At 43.4% G+C, this 14,096-nt stretch overlaps 1 long non-coding RNA gene across 1 annotated transcript; it reads left to right on the top strand.

The window, feature by feature from the left end:
- Positions 1-3,265: 3,265 nt before the first annotated feature.
- Positions 3,266-11,150, top strand: LOC116595338. Its single transcript, XR_004287624.1, has 3 exons — positions 3,266-4,785; positions 10,432-10,499; positions 10,909-11,150. It is a non-coding gene; the product is annotated as an uncharacterized LOC116595338 (long non-coding RNA).
- The last annotated feature ends 2,946 nt before the right edge of the window (positions 11,151-14,096 follow it).

Genomic DNA, 14,096 nt, shown 5'->3' with positions numbered 1-14,096 from the left:
CCCATTGATCAAGGCATCACTTTTTCCTAACATGCCCAGATAATGACTGTAACCCCTTGGGTCTGGGGCTGTAGGCACAGCCACCGGGCCAGCCCCTTTGCATTACATCCTCTCTCTCTGTCTGCAAACAACACAGAGGAGCAGCAGGTTGGAAGCCCAGCCTCGCCAGCTGACCAGGCCAGGTGCGTTTCCATTGGCTGTAGGGGCCAGGATGAGCTCTATTTTCTTCTGTACATAAAGATAAGAAGCCAAGGGCTCCCTTCCGAAAGCAAACACGTTTAATTTGAACCACCGCCTCCCCATGATTCACCGGATGGAATTTACGATGGTGTTTACCCTTTTCCACAAAAGTAGCAAATGAATCAGTCCTAAATAAATCCAGTCCTAATAAATCCATTGCAGATGCATTTTGAAGCTCACGGGGGAGATTTCACTAAAGAGATTTCACCATGATTCCAGAGTTACCCACCCTCCTCCAGCACCACAGAAGTATAAAGACTGAGCTGGGTCTTTGGAGGGAAAGCAACCCAATGACGAGCAGAACAAGTCTTTGCATGTGCCAAGTTTTACTTGGCCCCTCTTAGCAGCCGGAATCCAGACAAAACTCCAGGAATGCTTTCCTGGGCAGCTGTGGTGCATTCAAAGGGGAGAAACAGCCTTAATCTTTGCAAAACCAACAAAGATAAGCAATAGCTTTCTCGGGGTTGAAATTAGCCAATGCGCTGCTACACAATGTCCTTGTGACCATTATCCAGGCTCTGACCGCCGAATGGCACTGCTCAAGTATGCTGGCAATGTTTAACCAACCATCTGTCTTATACCTGTTCCCACCATACAGGAGCCTTTGTCTGAACCCTGGTCCCATCCAGCATGTCTGCTATCTGCTTGCCGACAAGTGACATTGCACCTTCTCATTGCATTCTATCAATTTTTCAACGCTCTTGATGATGATCTGTCCTTCTACAGAGTGGCTGCTACCAGAGAACAGTTTTGAAATGAATATGGATTTTTTGTCTGTCCATCCATTACTTTCCATATCACTATGTGTGTAAAACATATATTATATATTTGCCTGTTGATATTTCCCTGTTTTTTTCTTCTTTTAGGAAGCATTCCTGTATTCATTCAAATGTAATTGTTGCTGATTTAATTTTCTCTCTTGGATAATTGCTCTTAAATTAGATCCTCCCCAATATACCCAATATACCTTTTTTAAAAAAGATTATTTATTTATTTATTTGACAGAGAGAGAGACAATGAGAGAGGGAACAGCAGCAGAGGGAGTGGGAGAGGGAGAAGCAGGCTTCCCTCTGAGCAGGGAGCCAGATGCGGGGCTCGATCCCAGGACCCTGGGATCATGACGGAGCCGAGGGCAGACGCTTAACGACTGAGCCACCCAGGCATCCCCCCACTATACTTTTATACCCAGTAAAAGATTTTCTGATGAAATGTCACACTTTACTGATTATGTTACCTAAGGGTTAGGTTGAACTATTTGAACTTTATGCTTCCGTAGGTCTGAAGTGGTCAGGTACTAGCACTGCATATGGTTCAAAATATGTAGATTTCCTTGTCAACTTGCCCATTACGCTTTAGAATAGATTAAAGCAGTTCATGGATTTTATTTTGAAAACAAAATGTTTTAATCAAACAAACTTATCTTTTCAGAATTGATTTCTCCTGCTTTGCCTTGCCTTGCTTAGAAGTAATGCGTCCCCATATTCGTTTTTCATGTGTCACATGGTAGACACACAGTTGACCCCTGGACAGCATGATTTGAACTGTACAGATAACCTTATATGCAGATTAAAATAAAATAAAAACAGTATAGGACTTTAAATGTATTTCTCTTCCTTACGATTTCCTTAATAACATATTTTTGCCTCTAGTTTATTTTAAGAAGACAATGCGAAATACCCACAATGTGCGCCGTATGTGTTAATCAATAGTTTATGTTATCAGTAAGGCTTTCAGTCACAGGAGGCTATAAGTAGTTTAGTTTTGGGGGAGTCAAGAGTTATCATGGGGGACTGGCATCCTTAACCCCCATGTAGTTCAAGGGTCAACTCTTAGCTACAACTATCTAAGGAGTGTTTTCACATCTTCATAATGGCAACCACAGAAGTCAGCTTCAGGGTGATGGCGACCTTGAAATCCACCCTTCAAGCCCTCACACCAGCCAGTGTGACCTCAGACCTGGATGCCAGTCACCACCCAGCTGCCTTATCTCCAGCCCTCACTTGGACTCTCAGGATGCATGCTTCTTACCTATCAAGGGGACTGGGGATGAGTAGACTATGAAGTTGAAAATAGCTCTGTGTTTGGAGATCTTCAGACCTACATGTCTGCATTCATGTTCTAGCACCAGAGCTCCCCACCTGTATTTCATTGTGTTCATGGGCACATCCTAAACACAGTTTTGTCTTCCAAGCAGACGGATCGAATTGAAAGAATCCAAATACCCATGCTGTCTATCCAGAGGTAATTTGGAAAATAAAACAATTACCTTAAAAACAGCAGCGCAACAAATCTTGTCCTTAAATCTAAATCGTCAGTGAAGCCAGAAAAGAAAGCAAATATAAAGGGTGGGAAATCTCTTCAGATTTTAACTTCTGGAATATGGTGGCAAAGGGAAACAATTGTGGGAGTAGTCTAGCACATTGGTGGTCCCACTGGGGGCTCGAAGAAAGAGAAATTCCTTTATATTTTTAACTTCATCCTTCAGTTTCAATTTTGGTGTGTGTTCTGTATTTTGTAAGGTAATCTAACAGTAAATACCTGTTGAATCAATATACTTTATTATAATATAGATTATTCACTAAACAATTATATTTTTCAGTATATAACAATATACATATGTATAATTTTATTCATATATAATATATATCTAATATGTATATCTTATATATATAATTTCATCCAAAAAATATATATGTAGTTTCATTCATGAATGTATCCATTTGTCTGACATGTGACATCTTTTGGTTGTGAGGAATAATGCTACTATGGACATGATGATGTACATATATTTGAGCAGCTGTTTTCAGTTTTGTGGGGTATATGCCTTGGAGTGAAATTGCTGAGTCTTAGGGGAATTCTATGCTAAAATGTTTTGAGGAGCCACAAAACAACCTTCCAGAGCAGCTATACTGTTTTATTTTCCCATCAGCCCTGTACAAGAACTGAAATTTCTCCACCTCCTTGACAAAATTTATATTTTTTTCTAAAAATGATTCATTGTCGTTTTGATTTGCACATTCCAGGAGTCATCTTTGTCCACATGACCTTTCGAAGGACTTCAAGGACAAGGCTATGCACCCTCTGGTATTTGTCATCTGGAATGATCTTTGGAGCCCTCCACAGGTCCACCTGGCATCTCCCAAAACCACCAAAAGGCTGCATGTGCACATACCTCAACAAGGATCTCCTTCCCAAAGGACATCAGTGCCACCACAGTGGAGAGGGGTGGGGAGTGGCATGTACCTGACAACGAGGGGAATAGAAAAGAGGTTTTCACTCCAAGCTGAGAAGAAGTGGGGTCCTGGTGTCCACAGAGAGGAGTCCTGGTGTGCATAGAATGGAGGTGAGCAGGCTTTTTAAAGTCAGAAGACAGAGCATATTGTAAGGCAGATGACTTCATGTTGGGTCAGAATCCTGGAGACTTAGCTGAACCAGAGAGTACGGAAGCATGTGCGTTCTGAGTCCCCAGGCAAAGGGGGTGGAGGGACACATCCTGATGCAAGAGCAGGCAGGAAAACATGGAGCGCAGTAAGATTTTAGGTACAGGGGGGCAGATGAGTGATATGAGATCAGGACAGGAAGAGTCAGGATCTTGGGGTCCAAAATGCATGGCAGGTTCACAGAGAAACAAATCTAAGAGTAACACCTGCTTATGAGCTTGCAGGTTTCTTCCCCCTCTCTGGGTTTTGCTTGGCGGTTCTCAATTTGGCTGCACATTAGAATCACCTGGGGGAACTTTGAAAACTCCCAATGCCCAGGCCAAGAAATCAGACTCACTGTGTGGGGGACCCACCACCTGGATTTCAATGTTCCTCAGGTGATTCAAATGGGTAGCCAAGGATGAGAAAAGTAGAATTTTAGGTTTAAAATAGTAGTAGGTTTAAAAAGTAGACTTTATTAGATTGCTGTTTTTACTATAAAAGAAATATGGGCATATTATAGAAGTTTGGATGGAGCAAAGATGTTGGGGGAGGGTGCCACCCATTGCCCCATGGCCTTGAGGCTGCTATAGATGGTGCAGCCTGTGCCTTATTTGGGTCTCTGTTCCCATAATGGTGAACGACAGTTCACAGCCAGGGCAGGGCTGTGCTGCCGAGGAACACACAGGATGTGATGTATTTTCTGTGTCCGTGGCCCTGTGTGGGCACAGTGAGGGCTGCACTCAATAAATGTTTGTAGGATGAGTGAATGGAAGCAGGAAGGCATAAACTCATGAAAAGCAGCCTAAGACATGGTCCCTGCCCTCTAGGAACTTACAAAGGGGCAACTGAATAGATATTATAATGACAATAATCAGATGGCGATAATAGTCCCTGCATCAGTGGCTCTGTGTGTCTGTGCATGCAGCCCTGCAGCCAGGGAAACCAGGGGAAGGTTTTTGAAAACTCTGTTTGGTAGCTAGGGCCTCTCTTATCTTTATTAATTCCCTGCAAGGCACTGACACACTGTCCCTTTCTTGATAAAACAGGTAAACAGGAGCAGACCAAAAGCCAGTGAGGCAGGTTGCCAGTGGTACCCAGAGCCCACCTGAGTGGTCACAGCGAGGTCAGTGGAAGTGGAGAAAAGTCTGCCTCTCACATGTGGAGTTAGTTATTCTGTTGATTGTTTGCTTTTTGCTTGTTTGATAAAATTTCCCAAAGCACTCTGGCCTACAGATAAATTAAGTAAGTTGATAAGCCTCAAGCTCCTTGTCAGTTAAAGCTTCCTCCTCAGAAATGGTGGTTGTGGTGGAAAGAACACTAATAGGACACAGGAAAGCTGGGGGCTTCCCTTGTTTTATTGTCAACCATTCAGAGGGCCTTAGCAAAGTTCCACACCTTCTCTGACTTACAAAGTGCAACAGTTTCTTTTCTGTTTTCCTTACCTGGCAACTGTACTCATTCAGCAAGATGGAATTACTGCACTAAAGGCACTTTTTAATCCTTAGGTGTCCTCAGCCTCCTGTTACTTACTGGGCTGGGGGTCCACAGGTCCCTCTATCCCTGAGCCAGCCCACCGGCTGGGTGTACTGACTTTGTCAGGGCTGTGGTCACAACCCCCCCCCAGCCACCTTTCAGACACAATGGGAAATAGGCAGTGCCAGGAACCAGTAGGTACTAAATTTCCACAATGATGCTAAAAAACCACTTACACACATAGCTTTATTAGTCCCTGCTGGTATTTTAATTTCTCCTCCTATTTCCCTCCGTTACTCCCAGACACCCCCTCTCCTATTCAGAGACAAAATGGCCTTTCCCCTCATGGCCCATTCTGCTTTTTGTTGCTGTTGTTAATAAATCTAGATCAAAATATGTTTGGGTGGCCTTAGGTGACTCGTGAAGGTCAGGAAGGGTCAGGTGACAGGTGAGTTGGTGAGGAAACTGGGGACACTGACCGCTGCCTGCCAGCCTAGATTTCTTCTATCAGAGGGCACTGACAAATGTGTACTCTGAGCCTGCCGGGTGGCTGTCCCCAAGGCATTTCACCTGCGCTGGTCATCTAGTGTCAGGCTGGTAGGAGTCCAAGCACAGCCAGCTTGCCTACCTGCTCTTTGAAGAGCTGAAATCTCAGTTAGCTTTCAGTTTCTAAAAAAAAAATGATTTTAATATAGTTAAGATTTTATTTGCTGGTGGCTAGCCATACCACAGAGCTACTCTGTGTACCTTCACTTCAGAAATGAATTGGAAATTCCAACTTATTCCTGAGCTTATTGAGGGGAGAGAATCAGTAGAGTAAAATAAAAACCTTAGTGGACCTAGAAGAAAAGATACGACACTTTTCTCCTCTGCTGATGAACTGGTCTATGACTTACTAATTACCCTTTCTGGGTCTCATTTTTCTCTTCTGTACAATGGGGAGTTTGGGCTATTCTTATGGTTCTCAGGCTTTCTTCAGGAAAATAACTGGCCTTGTTTTCAAATAAATTTGTATGCCACGGACCTCAATCCATAAAATTAAAAAAGGAGTCATTTTATTAGTTTAACAACTAGCTGGCATACTAATTCTTAGTTTAAATTGGTAACACTTGCTTATCCTAAAGTCAATGATTTTATAGTTAACATATAACTTTTATCAAATAAAAAGTTAAATCATATCAAGTGAAGCATGCTATTTTTAAGAACAATTTTATTGGTTTCATGGCCTGCATAAATTTTTGAGTAACAGCACCGAGTAATTTTAAGTGCTTCCTTCCTTTCCTTTCCTTCTCTTCTCTTCTCTTTTTTTTTTCTTTTCCTTTCTTCTCCTTTCTTTTCTTTTTTCTTTTTAGTTTTTTAAAAACATTTTCTTTGTTTGTTTGTTTGTTTCTTTCTTTCTTTCTTTCTTTTTTTTTTTTTTTAGACAGAGAGATAGAGAGAGTACAAGTTGGGGGCAGGAAGGAGAAGCAGGTTTGATCTCATGACTTGAGCTGAATGCAGACACTTAACCAACTGAGCCATCCAGGCACCCCTAAGTGCTACCTTTCCAGGCACAATCTATCTGCAATCTCCATGTCTTTCCCTGTGACAGGAAAGGGCAGGTGAACCTATATTCTAAGGCTGGTGCAATATGTCTTCAGTGGGTGAGGACTCCAGTGATCTCCAACTCAGTAGAGTGTGTGTGGCATTTGTAAATCCAATTTCAAAATCACTTCCAAAATATAAAACAATAAAACAAAAAAACAAAAAAACAACAAGCAAATGTTTCCTGGCTCCTAAAACACATGTTAGGCAAGTGTGATAAACAGAAAATTTTTAAGCCCCCTAAGCTGCCCTCAATAGCTGGTCTAGACAGCAACCATCTGGGTGGAAATATGAAAATAATTTGACATTGATACTTTCTCTTTACATTACATAGGAAACATTAAGACAGTAATTTTTTTTTTAATTTCACATTTTTTAGGATCATGTAATATAGCCCTGTTGACCCACTTCTGATAACAGACCCCCAGAGACTGTAACAAATCAGTACAGAAATGATTTTGTTTTCTGTCATCTTGCTCTTGGAAGTTCAGTCTCCTCCCTCACATTATCAGGAAAAGAAAGCACTAGTGAAATAGCTTGGTTGGGTACTTACAGCCATGAGTGTTCAGAACCATGTGCCTGGCCCCCAGAACACTCAGCTGTTGCCACTTTTCTTGCTCCCTGTCACACCTACTTGCTAACACTTCTATTTGGTGTTATTTGAAATCAGGGTCATCATCTTGTTTTGAGGCCATGAGGGCACTATCTGTTTTGTCATAGAGAGATCCTCTCTCTACCTGGCAAGGGGTGGGACTTAAGGCAGAAAGGAATTAGCTGGCAGAGCTACCTCTGCATTGCAAATGTTGCCTATGTGGACAACCAAGCCATCCAGACTATGGAAATCTGGCCCAGTGGCCTGGCAAGAGTTTGGTCTGAGAGGCAGCGGTGTGCAGTGTGGGGGTGATTATGTTTATTCATAGATAGTTGCCATGGCAACACTCTGGTGTCACATCATAGGTGCACTTAATGCCCATGGGTCCTGCTCTGTACGTTGAGAGAGAGCTAGCTGGTCCTCCCTGCACTCAGCTGCCATCCCACTGGTTGAGAAGGACTGCCTATGAACTCTGCTGCTCCCTTGGTTTGGATCCTGTCTGTTTCTCCTAGCATGAGCAACTGGTAAGATTCTTGTGTTCTCACAAATGAATACTGGAACTCCAACCAACACTTCACCAGTTGCTTATGTAAGGAAATAGCCAATTTTTTTCTGTTGCTGGAGGAGAAACTGATGCTGGAAGTTTGCCCATACCAAGATGCGGTATAGCATCATCTTTCTGGGTAATTTCAGAGATTTTTCAGGGTTTACTTTCAACTATACTTGTGTCCTACATACTTACATTAGAATTTGTAAGCTTTGACTCTCCTGTGCTCAGACCAGATGCAAGGCAATGCCCAAGAGGCACTAGGAGGCACTAGGAGAGTCACCAGCATATTCAATACCTTGTGCTGCCTTCAGGTGCTTTCTGTCTCCTCATGGAGATTGTGAGAACTTTTTTAGCTGGTTTAATAGAGATAGTTTAGTTTTGCCTGGGATGCAGCATGAAATAGAGCCCTGCTTTATTGCATGCATGCACAAACACAAGTGTGCACATGCCCATGTAAGACACCTATAAGCCATCAACACACATACACGAACCAGGTAAGAGAAAGGGATGAAACTAGCTAATTACAAGAATTTTTCTAGAATTCTCTATCCCTAAATTTCTACTTAGTGAAAAATAATAGGCAATGTGGAATGTGGGAGGGTGATTCCAAACACTTGTGTGTTTAGTATCACTTATGATAATGTAAAATGTCAGTGTTTAGAGCAGGTCAATAGAACGGTCTGTGATGATGGGAATGTTCTATGTTTGCCCTGTACAGTATGATAGCCTCTAGTCATGTGTGGCCACTGAGCATCTGACACATAGCTTGTGTCACAGAATTGACTCATGGGCCTGAACTCCAGTGTATTCTGCAGTGGGGTTTTATAATCACCTTTATCTGAAATTTCCTACCTCTTCACCAACACGGAGTTCTCAGGCAATCTCTAACTCACACTAGGACTCTGACTTATGCCAGCATTCCCATGTTTCTTTGAATCTGGAAACTCACCTTCCAGTGTTGGCCCAGTGCTCCCAGCATCTGCTCTGCAGGACCCTGCAGAGAGAACCATCCTCTACCTTTGTGAGGATGGAACCCTGAACCTCTGCTCTCAAGTAAATTCTAAAGAGGAAAGACAACTTTTGAGTTTCAAGATGTTCAGGTACAATTTAGTGTTATTTTGTTCTGTTTTGTTTTAGATTTCATTTATTTGAGAGAGAGTGAGGGTGAGAGAGATCACAGAGGGAGAGGGAGGAGCAGACACCCTGCTTAGCACAGAACCCAAAGTGGGGCTCCATCCCAAGACCCTGAGATCATGACCTAAGCTGAAGGCAGATGCTTAACTGAGCCACATAGTTGCCCCTAATTTAGTGCTTTAAAACTTGGGGATGAGATAATTATGGACAGAGCCCAGTGCCCTGAGGACCAAGTCTGGTTTCCTTAACAAGACCTATACGTCCTTTACCATGTGGCCCTGCCTTCTAGATTCGTGTCATCTCTGATCACTTTTCTGTGTGCACTGGGCAAGCCAAACTGTGGTTTCTCCAAACATGCTCAACCTCCGTGGTGTCATTCCCCAGCTGGGCAGGGCTCCCTTCCCTGCCTTGGTGCCTCCTCTGGCTTTAGAGCCTTGTTCCATCCCCACTCAGCATCTGCTATCAGTCTCCCCGCTACAGACAGATGATTGGTGGCTCCATCCTATACCCACAGAGGCCTCCTTTTGGATTCTTCTGTCTCCCAGCTGGCACACCACGCAGGTACTGGATGTTGGTTGTGAAATAAAAAATGGGAATTTCAAAGGCTGCCTTAGTTTCCTGAAAGGCTTTGAGTAGAAGTTTCCTCACTCTGCCCCCACCCCCACTTCCACCCCACCGCATAACAAAGGAAAAGAATGACTTCTTTGTTCCTCTGGAGCAAACTTTTTTTTTTTTTTTTTTAATCTTACTCAGCCTGCCCCCTATAAAAGGCTTATCTTCACTGCTGGTAGGAGACATTTTAATTCCTTCCTGTTTGCTGATCCTTGCTCCTCAAGGCCCCTCAGCACAAGTCCCTCCCAGGCACCAGGTAACATCACCAAGGAGTGTGGAGCCCATCTGTCACCTGACACCCTATCTTTATAGCCATGACAGCTTGGGCGCTGGCCACCCAGACTCTTGGTGTAGCTTCTAGCAACATTTCCAGAGAGCAGCCCCCACTCCTCTTAAAACCCACCTCTTAACCTTGCAGGAAAGGTATCTTCTTGATCATTTGACTTTGCAATTTGCTTCATTTTCCCATTGGCCATTTATTTTTCCGACCTTTTATGTTTAGAGTGGATTTATGGTAATTATCATTTTAGAATTTTACAACATGGCTTGACATTTATGGAGACCCACATGTACTCCTTATCAGAGTCACTGATTTAGGTTTTAGCCCTTAGTTCTGTTTTGCATGGTTGATCACCCCTCAGGTTTCAGAAAATAAGGTGCCAAGAAATGTCTCTGCCAGCTTGGGGAAAGGATTCCTCCATTTTGGAAAAAAAAAAAAAATCCATGATAAATAACTTAAGACGATCTATTTTCTATTGATCTATGGAAAGCTGTTTCCTCTGTAGCTACCACTATTGGTGTCTAATTCAGTTCTTGTTCTGCAGGGCTGAGGGTCTGGAAAATGATCTAGACACCGAGCAGAGAAGAACCAGGACAAATTGACCCTGACCAGGTACTTCTGCCCTTGTCCATCATTGTATCCAACCCCCTGGCAATCTCTTGAGGGTAATGGCCACTGCCTTGCTTCTACAGCCCAAAACTTGTACTAATTCCTCTGTTGGTCAGCACTAATGCAAAATAATACAGGAAAGGGGACTCTGGAGAAAATTTTTCCCAGGTTAAACAGGTTGACACAGCATAAACCACCACAGGTGTATATTGAACCAACCACTGGTTAAAACCCCAAACAGCATAGCTGGAGTGGAAAACAGCCATTGCTGAGAGGAGCCACTGGGAAAAGTGAGAATGGGGCACAGAGCACCAGCTGAGATTACAGGGAAGCTAGATGGAAACGGGAGGGAGATTGAGTCTGAGATAGCAGTGCAAAGCCAAGACCATGAGTATATGTCTTTATGTTTCAGAATGGAACATGCTGAGCACTCTGATGAAGGTGACACTTTGAAGACATGTGCCTTGAGCTGACAAGAGGTAGTTTCAATAGTGAGCAAATCCTTGATTTCTTGAAGGTGTGGCTATGGAAAGATACCCCTAGGAATAAGCAGATCCTAATGATGATCCCACTCCTCTGCTCCCCAGCTTTGCACCCTCAGTTTCCACATCTGAACCACAAGCACATAACTCCCAAATAAAATGCATAGGTGGTATTGGTGGTGGTTATTATGATTATGTCTATCATTTTTGAGGTGGTTAAAGAGGAAAGGTATGTGACTTTCCCAAGACATTGGCCACTAGCAAAACTGGAACTTAAACTCACATGTCCTGATTCTAAGTCTAGTGCTCTGTTCATTTCACCACCAAGTAACAAGGAGATAGCAATTGTGTTCTGTCTGTTGTATCCCAAAGCCACAAAATATATTCAAGATATGTTCAACAGTCTATAGACATTCCATATAGAGAGCATGATTTTGGAGTTGGTTTTCCAGTGCTGAGGATGAATTATTTTGATCTCACCCATATTTTTCTCATAATGCCTATTACAGACTGGCCATTGATAGCATACACAAGTATCAGAAGGCTTTTCAGGGCTGAATTGTCTTCAGAAAACTGTCAAGCTCAACGTCCTGGGTTCCCTGACACTAAGTGGAAAGCCCAGGGGTCCTTGGGTCAGTGTAAGATAGAGAGTGATGAAAAGAAGCAACAAGAGGGAATAGAGGGGAAGGCTTGTTCTAAGCACAAGAGGAAAATGGCGGCCATTTCAAAGGATAATGTAAGAGGAGTTATTGTTTTGGGCTCCTCACCTACACACCTTTTCACTCTCTTTACATTCCTCCTCTTCCAAAATATGTCTCATCTGGTTCTCCTGTGTCCCCGTATTTTGCAAACCTCTCTGATCACAGAGAAAAGACCTTCCACATCAAAGCCATAGAGACAGCAGGGTTTACATGGTAAAATAAACAACTGTAAATATAGGACAAAAATGTTAAATAGAGGTAACTGAAGTTTTCTGGAAGTTCATTAAGTTTCCTTCTGTGGCAAGGATGACCCTTGAAGGCACCAGGACCAGGACCATAATGTGAACGGGAAGGCAGAGCTTCCCCATGCTGGGTGAGCTGGGCTTCCCGAAGGTTACTGCTGAGGTGCAGGATGGTCACTGTCGAAAACATATTTTCAGCTTTATTTTCTCTCTTGTTCTGAGAGAAACTTTGGCAAGCAAAAAAATGGATGGATCACCAAGGGAGGGTTATCAGGTCTGAAGGCTGTTCCAGATTCAAGCTGTTGTTTGAAGAAGAAATGTGTTCTTAGAAGCAAGCAGCCCATTGGACAGCTGTTTCAAGTCCTTGATCCAAAAAAAGAGAGAGAGAGAGAGAGAGAGAGAGAGAGAAAGAGAAAGAGAGAGAGAAGAAAAAGACAAGGAAAGAAAAACACCATGCTGTGAAAACAGCATTGGTAAAGCATCTGCTGAGCACACGGAGAGCTCCTGGTCCCTGGTAGAGGTGGGGGATGAGGAGATCTGTAAACAAGATCTGAAGCAGGTGTGTCCCCAGCAGCCCATGTTGTCTCTTGTCCCTACCCATACCAACCCACATTCTAGATGAGGACAAGGAGGCCATGTGGGAGAGGCAGCTGCTGCTGTCAAGAGGGTGAGGTGCCCATCAGATTACCCAAGCACAGCACCTGTGGTTATTAAGCATCATGGCTGGGAGCTTCCTGTAACTGAGGGAACAAATAGGGCAAGTGGATCAGCAGGGCTGGTGGTGGTGGGGGCCGAGGGGAGTGGTCTATTTGCAGGCAGGTGTTTCTCATAGATCCTCTCAGCATTTCATTGCCAGGGCCATCTGCTTGTGGAACCATTACTCATGCCAGCAAGAGATCTCAGGCTTTAACTCCATGGTGTGACTGACAGCCACCTATTACCCGATAGTATAGAGGAACTTCCACGGTGTCCTGCCAGGGATATTCTCGGCTGTTGAAAAACACCTTCTCTTCTCCAGAACAGATGAGAAATATAACTACAATAGTTTCTGATGTTTGTAGAGAGATTTTCATTTTCGAAAACATGTTCAAGTCCATTACACATTTCGCTGAATCTTCCCATCACCCCTATTCAGTAGCCCCCATTTGCACTCCAGAATGGACCAAAACTGAGGTTGGCACATGGGTGGCATGGCCAAGAGGGCTGGAGCTCTACTCAGTTCATAGGGCAGCTCTGTGACAGTTGGTAGTCCTCACTTCTGGGAGTCTCAGTTTCTTTTTCTCAAATGGAGCTGATCATTGCACCTACTTCATATAGTTTTTGGTACATTTTTGCAATTGAGAGGGAAGTTTGTGGAGTAGTGCTTGACACCGAGTAAGAGCTCAAGAAATACTGGCAGTCGTTACTCTCAGCATCTCCTCTCTTCTAAGGACACCGTCCCCACCACGCTGCCTCGATCCCTTCTCACATATATCAACTTGTGTCTAAGGCACCTTGGAAAGTTACTGCTATGGCATCTCTAGCTATCAGTCCAACCAGTATCACCTCCATGTTACTGGATCTAGATCTTTTGTCCTTCCCCTCTCTTTGCCCCTGGGTCCTGCCCTGTCCATGGTGGATGCCACCTCAGGGCATGTGTTCACACCACCACCTTACAGAAACAGAGAATGGAGATGTTGAATGACTCATCAATGGGGCTAAATAGTTAGAGACTTTAAAGCCACTTAAAGCTGGTGTTTAGAATGAGTGTGAATCTTGGAAGTTTTTTTCAGAACAATGATGTATTAGTCTACTTGGGCTGTTATAAGAAAATATCAGACATCTGTTTCTCACAGTTCTTAAGGCTATGAAGTCCAAGGTCAAGGTGCTGGCAGATTCTGTGTCTGATGAAGGCAGTCTTCTTGGCTTGACTCCTGACATGGCAAAGAGAGACAGAGAGAGCAAGCAAGCTCTCTGGTCCCTTCTTATAAGGATACTAATTCCATCATGAGAGCTCCATTCTCAGAACCTTGTCTAAACCTAATTATCCCAAAGCTCCCACCTGCAAATACCATCCCTTTGAGAATTAGGCTGAATTTGGGAGTAACACAGATATTCAGTCCATAATAAATGAGAACTATTTTATTTTAATAATAGTCCATGAGCTTGCTTCACTAAGCGTTCTCATCACTAGAG

The sequence above is a fragment of the Mustela erminea genome, chromosome 7 (assembly GCF_009829155.1).
Source record: "Mustela erminea isolate mMusErm1 chromosome 7, mMusErm1.Pri, whole genome shotgun sequence".
Lineage (NCBI taxonomy): Eukaryota > Metazoa > Chordata > Mammalia > Carnivora > Mustelidae > Mustela > Mustela erminea.
This window is presented reverse-complemented; position numbering and strand designations above follow the sequence as displayed.